The sequence below is a fragment of the Myotis davidii genome, unplaced genomic scaffold (assembly GCF_000327345.1).
Source record: "Myotis davidii unplaced genomic scaffold, ASM32734v1 scaffold5, whole genome shotgun sequence".
NCBI lineage: Eukaryota > Metazoa > Chordata > Mammalia > Chiroptera > Vespertilionidae > Myotis > Myotis davidii.
Window position 1 is genome coordinate 396,048 of NW_006296965.1, and position 10,344 is coordinate 406,391.

The window sequence follows — 10,344 nt, forward strand, 5'->3', positions numbered from 1 at the left end:
AATCCAATTCCACGGCACTACAGCACTGTGGGAGGAAAACCAGTTTGGCTCAGTGGCTAGAGCGTCAGCTTGTGGACGGAAGGGTCCCTGGTTCGATTCCAGTCAAGGGCACATGCCCGGGTTGCAGGCTCCATCCCCAGTAGGGGCATGCAGGAGTCAGCCAGTCAATGATTCTCTCTCATCATTGATGTTTCTCTCTCTCTCTCCTTCTCCCTTCCTCTCTGAAATCAATAAAAAATAATAAAAGATGAGCTCCAAGAGTCATAACATTAATCTACTCCAGCAATTTTTAACCTTTTTCATTTCATCAACTAATTACTAAAATTCTGTACCACACCAATAAATATATTTTTGCCGATATGACCAAAAAAAAGTATAATTTTGATTCATTCACACTGGATGGTTATTATTGTGTTGACTGTTGTCATTTTTTATTTAATAATCTAAGGGGAAAAAGGTCAGTGACCCTGACTAACTAGTCATCTATTATATACATGTTTTAAATTCTTGTGGCACACCAGTTGAAAATCACTGACCTAGTACATCATGTCTGGCTATAAAGAAAAGCATTTCAAGGCATACCCAAAAGGAAAAAGCACAATTTGAAGAGACAGAGCAAGCATCAGAACCAGACACACAAGGATACTGGAATTAAATAAGCTCAGGAATTTAAAACAAATATGATTAATATGCTAAGGGCTTTAGTGGATGAAAAAAAAAAACTGAAACAGAAAAATAAAGTGCCTTTCATGAACTTAATAGACTAGACTCAGCTGAGGAAAGAATCTCTAAGTTAGAGGATATATCAATAAAATCCACATGCACACACACAAAAAAAACAGAATATTCAAGGATTGTGGAACACCCACAAAGGGTGTAACATATGTATAACAGGAAGACCAGAAGTAGAAGACAGAAAGGAACAGAAAAGATATTTGTAAAAGTGATATTTAAGTATTTCCTCTAAGATAATGACAGACACCAAACCACACATCCAGGAAGCACAGGGCACCAAGCAGTATAAATGTCAAGAAAAAACTACACTTAGGCATATAATTTTCAAACGAGAGAAAGGGGAAAAATAGAACAACCCTGAAACAAGGAAGAGGAATAAAACACCTGATCTAAAAAAGAGCAAAGATAAAGTTTATATCTAATGTCTCCTCAGAAACTGTGCAAGCAAGAGGAAAATATTTAAACCATTGAGAGAGAGGAAAAAAAAAAACTAACTAGAATTCTGTAATTTAGAAAATTGTGTGTCAAAAGTGAAGGAGAGGACTGCCTTTAACTTAGCAGTGTCTTCAAATCAAGCCACTTCACTTGCCAACCACTCTTGCTTGTGAGGGTGGCTTGAGATCCATGGGTGCCCTCTAATCCTTTAGAAGAAAAAAAAAAGTTAAGGAGAAATAAATACTTCCTCACAAACAAAATTTGTTGCAATTAGAATTGCTTCCACAAAATGTTAAAATAAGTTATTTAGGATTTTATCCATTTCTTTCACAGAAATGAATAAATCCCTAGAAATGTATGACTTAACAAGCTGGAATCATAAAGAAATGGAAAATTTGAATGGAGGAATATTGAGAAAGGCATACTCAAATAATAATAATAATAAAAATTCCCCACAAAAAAAGCCCAGGACCAGATGTTTTCACTGGTGAATTTTACAAAACATTTTTGGGAAAAATTAATGCCAATTCTTCCCAAACTTTGAATAAAAAGGAACACTCTGAACTAACTCTAAGAGCCCAACATTAATCTGATACCAAAACCAGATAAGGCCACTATAAGAAAAGAAAAGTAAAGGCCAATATCCGACAAATACAGATATAAAAGAAACATTGACAAACTGAGATCAGCAGCACATTCAAGTAGGATTCATCCCTGGGATGCAAGAATGTTTAGCATATGCAAATCAATGTGATACATCATATTAATAGAATTAAATATAAAAATCATATGATAACCTCAATAGGTGCAGAAAAAGCATTTGACACAATTCAGTATCTTTTCATAATAAAAATTCTCTACAAAGTTAGTACAGAAGGAATGTGCCTTAATGTAATGAAGACTATCAATGACAAACCCACAACCAGCATCATACTCAATAGTGAGATGCTGCAAACTTTGTGTCTAAGATCAGGAACAAGACAACGGTGCCACTCCAGTCATTCCTAATCAATGTAGTTCTGGAAATCTTAGCCAGAGCAATCAGGAAAAATAAATAGATAACTAAATAAGTGGATAGATAGATAATTAATACATATATAAATGATACTTAAATTGAAAAATAAGCAAAATAACTTCTGCTGGAAGATTATATAATTTAATATACAGAATATCTTAATGAATCCACCCAAAAACATTAGAAGTAATAAACAAATTCAGGAAAGTTTCAGGGTTACGTAGCCAACAAATCATCTGAAAAAATATTTTAATCCCATTGACGATAGAAATAAATTTAACCAACGAAGTGAAAGTCTATATATTAAAACTGTAAGACATTAATAAAAAAATCTGAGGAATATACAAATAAACGAAAAGATATTGCATATTCATGGATCATTAGGTTAATATTGTTAAAGTGTAATGAACATACTACTCAACATCATCTATACATTTAATGCAATCCCTATCACATTCCAGCTACATTTTTAACAAAAATAGAAAAAAAAATTAAAATTAGTTTGGAACCACAAAGCCTTTGCACAGACAAAGCAATATTAAAATAACAAAACAACACAAAGCTAGAGGCATCCAACCTCCTGATTTCTAATGATACTATAAATCTATAGTAATGAAAACAATATGGTACTGGCATAAAAACAGACACGTAAACCAATGAAACACAATTTAGAGCCCAGAAATAAACCCTCACATATATGGTCAACTATAATTTGACAAGGAAATACTCAATGGAAAGATAATCTCCTGGGATAAGTGGTATTGGAAAAACTGGATATCCACATGTAAAAAATTAAATTGGACTTTTATTTCACAAAATCAACTCAGATTAAATATTGAAATGTAAGACCCTAAACTGTAAAACTCCAAGAAGAAAACATAAGGGGAATCTACTTTCATTAGTCTTGGTGATAATATTTTGTACTACATCAATAGTACAGACAACAAAAGCAAACATCAATGAGTAAAATTATATAAAATTAAAAAAACTTCTGAACAACAAAATAAATGATAAACAAGATAAAATACTACCTATGGAATGGGAGAAAATATTTGCAAATTATCTAAAAGGGGTTAATATCTAAAATATGAAAGAAAATCATACATCTTAATAACAACAATAACAAAAAACCAACAACAAATAAGCCAATTTAAAATATGACAAAGAACCTGAATAAACATTTTCCCAAAGCAGATAATCCACATCACTAATCACTATGGAATTATAAATCAAACCTGCAGTGAGATATCACCTCACACCTGTTAGAATGGCCATTATCAAAAGTCAAAATATAGCAAGCATTGGCAAGGATGTGGAGAAAAAGAAACATATGATCCTATTAGTCAATGTCACTCCAATACATTCACAAATTTAAAAAAATTCCAAGCAATAAAAGATTATATTTTGATTATGTACATGTATGGAGGATTTTTCACAGAATAAAAATAATGTGTTAAAAGTGTAATTTCATTTTCTGAAGTCACATACATGTAAGCTATAATTATGGGTGCTTTATAAACACTCAAAATTATGTATAAACAAAAATTTAATTTCTTAACAGCTTGTAAGAATTAAGCCTTTTTCACGCACTGCCTAAGCTGTAAATGCAGGAGGGAATAACTTTAATGGAAAGATTCTCCTCAATTTCTGAATGGAAGAACTACAGCTGAGAAATATAATAAAGAGAATGTTGTGTTGCAAAGTAAAAAATATGTAATAAAAATGAGAGCAGAAGTAAATAAAATTTATAGCAATAAATCAATAGAGAATATATATATTCAAGAGCTGTTTTTCTAAAAAAAAATAGAAAAAAATAAAGAAAAAGAGGACACACTAATATCAGAAATTAAAGAGGGACATCACTACAGATCTATGGACATTATGTTGATAATAAAGAAATACTGTGAAAAATTCCATGGCCACAAACTTGATAACCTAAGAGGAAATACACCAATTCTTTTAAATACACACTTTGCCAAAACTCATAAAGAAGAATTAAACAATCTGAATAGGCCCATATCTATTAAAGAAATTGAAACAATAATTACAAAACAGAAAGCAGCTGGGTTCACTTGTGAATTCTACCAAACATTTAAGGGAGAAATTATACAAATACTTTAAAATATCTTTCAGAAAATAAAAGCAGAAAAAGTAATTCCTAAATTATTCTATGAGGTCAACATTACCTTATCAAAACCAAACAAAGACACTACTACAGGAAAATTATCCACCAGTATTTCTCATGAACACACATATAAAAATCCTCAATATTAGCAAACTGAATTCAGCATTGTATAAAAAGAATTTTACATCATAACCAATTGAGGTTTATCCCAGGTATACAAGGCTGGCAACATTAAAAAACCAATTACAACTATAGTTAGAAAATTTAAAAATATATATATAAAAAATATCAATTATTCATCACATAACAGGCTAAAATGTATCATATAATTATATCAATAGATAAAGAAAAGGAATATGACAACATCTAACATCTACCTATGATAAAAATTATCAGTAAACTAAGAATAAATGGAAACTTCATACATCTGATAAATAATATCTGTTAAAAACCTATACTTAACATTATGATTAATGTAAAAAACTTTAAGCTTTTCCACTAAGATCAGATACAAGGCAAGGATGTCCCCTTACTACTCCTTTTCATCATTGTACAAGGATGTCAATGTATGGAAGTAAGATAAGAAAATGGAATAAAATATACAGAGAGGCAAGGAAGAAATATAATTATTTACAGATGATATTGCCAACCATGTAAAAATTTTTAAAAATTGACAAAAATAAATAAATATTGGTGCCAACTTGATTTATAGATTTAATACAATCCCAATCAAAATCCCAGAAAGTTATATTATGGGATTAATATAAAAGCTATATTAATAAAATTATTATAAAGTTATATTATGGGATTTATATTAAATATTATATTAATAAACTGATTATAAAGTACTAAGGCCAGGTGCACAAAAATTGGTGTACTGGGGGGATTCCTTTAGCTTGACCTATGCCCTCTTGCAGTCTGGGACCCCTCAGGGGATGACCACCTGCTGGCTTAGGCCCGCTCCCAGGGGGAATGGGCCTAATCTGGCAATCAGAAATCCCTCTGGAAACCCAGCAGCACTTGGAGGATGTCCACTTGTCAGCAAGGAGCAGATCTAAGCTGTCGTCGGACATCCTTAGTGCTGCTGGTGCCTGGCCAGCCTGGGTGAGGGACTGAGGGCTGTTTTCAGGCTGGCCGGCAACTGAAGCTCCCAGCCTCTCTTTTTATTCTTCTTTTTTTCCCCCTGGTATTTATTTACCTTCTATAATTGAAACTTTATTTCTGTCACTGGAGCTGAGAGCTGGGCTCCTGATGGCTCCAGCTCTGTGGCCATGGCTGGTTGAAAGCAGGTATCTGGGGTTTGCTTAGCTTCTATGATTGAAACTTTGTTGCTTTTGGAGCTCAGAGCCGGGCCGCGGCAGGCAAGGAACCTTGGCTTCCTCCATGACTGGAGCAAGCAAGCCTCCTGCTCGCTTCAGCTGCATGGCTGCCAGGCGCCATCTTGGTTGTGTTAATTTGTATATCTTGCTGATTAGCCAATGGGAGGCGTAGTGAAGGTATGGTCAATTAACATGTTTGTCTATTATTAGATAGGTTTTTTGGAAAGGCAAAAAATCCAGAATAGCCAACACAAAATTGATAGAGAATGTCAGATTACTGACATCATCTGATTTCAAGGCTTACTGTAAAGCTACAATAATTGAAACACCATGGTTTGGCAAAAGATTATACAATGGGACAGAATAGAGAGCACATAAATATGATTCCATACAAATAGTCAACTGATTTTTGACAAAGAAGCCTAGATAATACAATGGAACAAAAATAGTCTATTCAATAAATGATACTGTAACATACATAAGCAAAAAATTAATAAATACAGACCTTCCACCCTTCACAATAAATAACTCAAATGGATCATAGATTTAAACATAAAATGCAAAACTAAAACGTCTAGAAGATAAAATGGAAGAAAACTTAGATGACTTGGGCATGGGGGTGACATTTTAGATACAACATCAAAGGTATGATCAATGAAAAAAATAATTGATATTCTGGACTTCATTAAAATTAAATATTCTTCTTTGTGAAAGACATTATCAAGAGAACAGAAAGACAAGACACTGACTAGGAGAAAGTATTTGCAAACACTAATTTTATAAAGGTCTATATTATGCAAAATATACAAATAACTCTTAAATTCAAAAATAAAAACACAAACAACCTGACTATAAATAGGGATACCTTAAAAAACACCTTACCTAAAAAAGATATACAGATGGCAAATAAGCACATGAAAAGATGCTCCATATCATATGCCATCAGGAAATACGAACTAAAACAACAATGAAGTACCACTACACATTTATTAGATTGGACAACACCAAATGCTGGCAAGCACGTGGAACAATTAGAACTCTCATATATTGCTAGTGGAAATGAAAAATGGCAGAGCCACTCTGAAGACAGTTTTACAATTTCTAAAAAAACTAAAGATTCTCTTTCCATAGGATCTGGCAATTTCACTCTTTCTCTACACAAACCTGCATAATTATGTTTATAGATACTGTTTTCATTATTTCCAAAACTTGGAAGCAACCAAGTTGTCCTTTAATAGGTGAATGAATAGACAAACAAGTGGTCCATCAAGATAATAACATATTATCCAGTGATAAAAAGAAATGAGTCATTGTGGGGACTCTATTGAGATAGGCCAGATGCTCAAGGCCAGTTAGATATGAAGTCCCTATCCAGAGTATGCCAGATGTCCAAGGCCACTCTGAGCATGGGAATCTTAATCAGGGTGTCCATGGACACAGGTGCAAGGATGCAGACACTGCCCAGGCATACCCGTTTATAACCCAAATGATTGATGTCACTATTTGGCAAAAAGCTTCTTTTGTCTAAGTAGTATAAAGTATGGTACTGACCAGCAAGTAGGTAGCTCAGATGATGTCTGGCATGGCTGCTTAGAGAGGCTGTAGCTCTAAGGATGGCTCTTGTATAGCTCCTATGTTAGAGGCTACTCTGTAGAATAGATATATTGTTACCTAGCCTTTGTGTGGCTTCCTACTGAATGGGACTTTGCTTTGAAGAACTGTTTTGTCTAGTGGCTCCTTGTTAGTAATGGCTACATGGCCACTGACTCCTACAATAAAGATTCTCTTATACACCCACAACTTCTCATGGCTTCTTTGTCAAAAAGAAGCCCCTGGAAGAAGGGCTTGGACCCCACAGTTGGTGCAGTGGAGCAGGATAAAGTAACTGAATTCCTGCCAATTGGTACTGTGAACAGGAATAAGAAGTATGTGCAGGTTCAAGGATTGAGTGATCCTGCAGCCATCTAGCCATGAAAAGACATTGAGGAACCTTAAATGCATATTTCTAGGTGAAGAAGTCAATTTGAAAAGGCTACATAACAAGATTCCAACCTATTACACTCTGGAGAAGTTTAATCTATGAAGGAAGGAAAAAAAAAACTAGTGGTTGCCAGGTTGGAGGTGGTTAAGGAATGAATAGACAGAGGACAGAGGACTTTAGGACAGTGAAAATACTCTACATGATACCATAATAATGGATACATTTCATTTTACATTTGTCCAAATGCCAAGGTACATGGAGAATCTCCATGCCTTCCGACTAGTTTGCTGTGAATTAACAGCTTTTTAAAAAATTTCAATGACGAAAAGACAATCCATAAAATAGGAGCAAATAGCATATCTTATAAGGGAATTATATCCAGAACTAGAGGCCCAGTGCACAAATTCATGCACAGCAGGGGGGGGGGCATAGGCAGTTGGCTGGCCTGCCCCACCCATGATCAGAGTGTTGGGGGCCAATAGGGGCCTGGATCAGGCTGGTTGGCTGCTGCAGTGGGCATCACTGCCACCAGTCATTCTGGTCGTTCCGCCATTCTGGCCACTGGGCTGATAGGTAGATAGATATAGATAGATAGATAGATATAGATATAGATATAAATATAGATATAGATATAGATACAGATATAGATATAGATGATAGGTATAGATGATATAGATATAGATATAGATATAGATAGATATAGATATAGATATAGATATAGATATAGATAGATAAACAACTAGAGGCCTGGTGCATGAAATTGGTGCATGGGTAGGGTCCCTAGGCCTGGCTAGCGATCAGAACTAGGCCAAGTGGGACCCGAAGGCCATGGTGGGGTTGGGAGAGGAAGCGACAGTCCCTGGGCTGGGCTGGGCTGGGCTGAGCATGGAAGGAACGGACGCAGGATGCCGACACCACCACCATGGCAAAAGGGCAGCAAGTCAATCAGGGCCTGCTGGCCAGGGAGAGGGATGGGGCATGGGAGGTTGTCTGTTGGCCCTGAGGAGGGTGCCAACCCTCAGCCCCCCTGGGAAAGGGGCCTCATCTACCACCAAACACCCTTGGTTTCCCATCCCCGCCCGGGGCCTGGCCCCAATCAAGTGATCGGGGTCTGCCAGCCAGGGGGATGGACTGCGGGAGGTTGGCCGGCCAGGGGAGGTTGTTTGTATGAGTGCACTGACCACCATGGGCAGCTCCTGCACTGAGCGTGTGCCCCCTGGTGGTCAGTGCACATCATAGTGACCAGTTGTTCTGGTCATTCCAGTTGTTCGGTCATAATGACCGCTTAGGCTTTTATATCTATTGATGCCTACTACCTAGCAATAAAGAAATAAACATTCCAATTAAAAAACAGGGACGGAATTCAAATCTTCATTTCTCCAAAAAAATGATGTCTGAATAACCTATAGGCACTTGAAAGTTGCTTAACATCGTTGTTCTTTCTGAAAATGTAAACCAAAGCCACAATCAGGTATCAGCTCACAAACATTAGAACAGCTATAATAAAAAAGATAGAGGATGACAAATGTTGATAAGTATGTGGGGAAATTGTAATCCTCAAACATTAATAGTGAGAAGCTAAAATTTTCCATACAGTTGATCAAAAGATTAAGCATATAATTATCATTGCCTTGGCTGGTATGGCTGAGTGATTGAGCAATGACCTATGAACGAGGAGGTCACAGTTCAATTCCCAGTCAGGGCACATGCCAGAGTTGCGGGCTCGATCCCCAGTGGGAGTGTGCAGGAGGCAGCCAATTGATGATACTCTCATCATTGATGTTTCTATCTCTCTCTCCCTCTCCCTTCATCTCTGAAATCAATAAAAATATATTTTAAAAAAACAAACATATATTATGTAAATATAAGTTTCTCTCATAGGTAAATATCCTAGAAAAAAGAGAGACATGAGCACAAGAGCTTGTGCATGAATATCAGAGCAGCGTTATTCAGTTAAAGACTGGGTGGAAACGTGAACCAATTAAGAAAAAAACAAACTAGCAAACAGAAAAAACCTCAGAGATATAGTCAATAGTATGGTGATTACCTGAGGAAAAGGAGTGTAGGGGAAGGTAGAAGAAGGTAAAGAGGGATATATGGTTTTGGAATGAGACTTGACTTTGGGTGACAAACATGCAATACAATATACAGATGTATTATAGGATTGTACACTTGAAACCTATATAATTTTGTTAAACCCTGTCACCCCAATAAATTCAATAAAAATTTTAAAAAAGAGTGAGAACAATCCAAATTTTTATCAACTGCTAAGTGGATAAGAAAAGATATTATATCCATAAATTGGAATATTAATCAGCAATAAAAATTAAACACTGATATATGCTATAATGTGGATGAACATGAAAATATTATGGAAGAAGCCAGTCACAAAAGGTCACATATTATATGATTCCATTTATACTTAAAGTCCAGTATACGAAAATCTAGAGACAGAAAGTAGATTAGTGGTTGCTAGAGGGAGGTAATGGGATGGAAAGGAGTAGCTGCTAATCGGTATGGAATTTCTTATTCAGCTAATAAAAATATTTAAAATTAAATAATCGTGATGGTTGACAAGTCTGTAAATATGTTAAAAATTCTAAAAGTGTGAATTTTATGGTAGATGAATTCCATCTCTTAAAGCTGTTATAAAAAATGAAGCATACACCCAAATGACTGATCTTTTTATTTATTTCATGATGCCACACAGTGAGAGGATTAGAGGGGAAAAAAA